Here is a 2,172-nt window from a genome sequence, read left to right on the forward strand (position 1 = left end):
TAGGAGATAAGGGCCTTGCCCCGACCCCGCCAACGAAGCTACTACAGAATGCTACGGCTGCCCCGTAGTCTGACAACACTTCCACCACTGACTGCTAGTGAATGCTACGGCCGTCTCGTAGTCTTACATCACTTTCCACCACTGACTGCTAACACAAAAACATCTCCTGCTATTTGACCTCAAGATCTCCATTCCGACTCACACGAGTCCTACATGCGACCCTTTAACCTGAATCACATACCCACCATTACCCTTTACACGCACGCACTGATGGGAAGTTCTCAAACTCCCAACCCTAAACTACTCAATCCGTCAAACGCTGAACTACCTCCTTTCCTTCTCAGAAATCATATACCCGATCTGGATTTGCGTTCCCTTACCTTTATACACTCGGAGGATTCTCCCCCACTTTGATCCTGCTTACACCTCGATGCTCGATGAAGAGAAATCCCAATCCTTGGTACCATAATCAATCCGCTGAGGAATCCCAAGCTTACCATTGCTAAGGGTCTAACCTGACCATTCTAAAACTTATACGACTCCGAACTAGCGAGACATACCGAGTCTCTCCAAGGCATGCTACAGATACTGCACCCTAAGTAACCTTCTTCGATACAACCCATCCCTTAATTACTAACCAATATCCAAGGTATGCAGATGGCATAACTCGATCATAGTCAATCCGCTCAAAAATAAAATACTCATACAGATAATGATGCAGAACCATATCAATATAATAATGCACAAAATAAAAGAACTGAAAATGGAAGTCGCATACCTGCAACGTCCGGCGCTGCTCGCGTCTCCAAAGTAGCCATCTGAAAAGCCCTGCCTCCAACTGCAGGTGCCTCTGCACGGTCCTGACGGTCGTCTGTGATCCTCAAAGTTAAAGGGACAGGTGCCATCACCCGTCCTGCTGAAAGCACACTGGGGCACTGGGCCTTCTTGTGGCCCCGCTGATTGCAGTGAAAACATATCAAGTCTGATCCCTGAGTGATGGTAGCAGTACAATCTCTGCTAAAATGACCAGTCCGACCGCACCTGAAACAGCCAGACTCACAACCACTACCACTCCTGCACGCGCCCCCGTGCGTCCTGCCACACCTTCCGCATCGACTGCGATCCTGATAATCCCTCGATCTCGACTCCGATCCCTTGGGCCTTTTGCCCGAACTTGCGGCTACCTGAACCTCATCCGGCTTCCTCTTCTGGATTTGCTCCAAATCATTTTCCCTCTCCTTGGCCCGAGAAATCATATCTTCCAGCGTCTTACAACCGGACCTGCTCACGAACTCCCTGATATCATCCCTCAGCATCTCGTGATATCGTTCCTTCTTCATCTCCTCATCCGCGACATACGGCGGAACAAGAAGGGCTCTCTCCCTGAACTTGGCGGTGATCTCCGCCACAGTCTCAGTAGTCTGCGTCAAATCCTGAAACTCCCGGGCCAACTGCTGCACCTCAATAATCGGCGAAAACTCCGCTCTGAACCTAGCTGAGAAATCACTCCAAGTCATCACGTCCAACGCGGCGTCATCAGCCAAAGCATGACCAATCTCTTCCTAGTAACCGCTCGCTCTGTCTTTCAGAAGACAGGAAGTGAGTCTGACCTTGTCCTCCTCAGGACACCAGCTCGTACGGAATGCGTTGGCAACATCAGCCAACCATCTGCTGCTAGCGATGGGGTCCCTAGCCCCATGATAATCTAGTGCCCCGCAAGCCCTGGACTCCCGAAATGTCAAGGTACGCACTCCCAGCAAGGCCATCATCTCAGTACGGAAGGCTCCCAGCCTCTCTTCCAAAATCTCCAATATACCCTCCTTGACCATGCCAAAGATCACAGGAGTCTGAGCTAGAATACTGCACGTCACCTCGGCTGATATCAACTCTCTCATCCGCTCCTCGAGCTGCTCGGCCCCTAAACCCGAGCCCAATCCCTCTCCGGCGCCTGATCCGCCCGCTGGTCCCTCTTGCAATGTCACCATACTGAAACATATAACATAACCATTATCAGAATACTCCTCACTGCCGCGAGACCAAACATACTCACTACCAGGTTCCCGGTCTTGTCTCGGCCTTTCCCGAATCGAGTACGGATCCTCTGCTTTCAGTAGTACGGGCCCATACTACCTTCCACATCTATCCGTACTTTCCTCAAGAACTGCTTTGACT

Source organism: Lactuca saligna, chromosome 7, assembly GCF_052625555.1.
Source record: "Lactuca saligna cultivar CGN05327 chromosome 7, ASM5262555v1, whole genome shotgun sequence".
Taxonomy (NCBI): domain Eukaryota; kingdom Viridiplantae; phylum Streptophyta; class Magnoliopsida; order Asterales; family Asteraceae; genus Lactuca; species Lactuca saligna.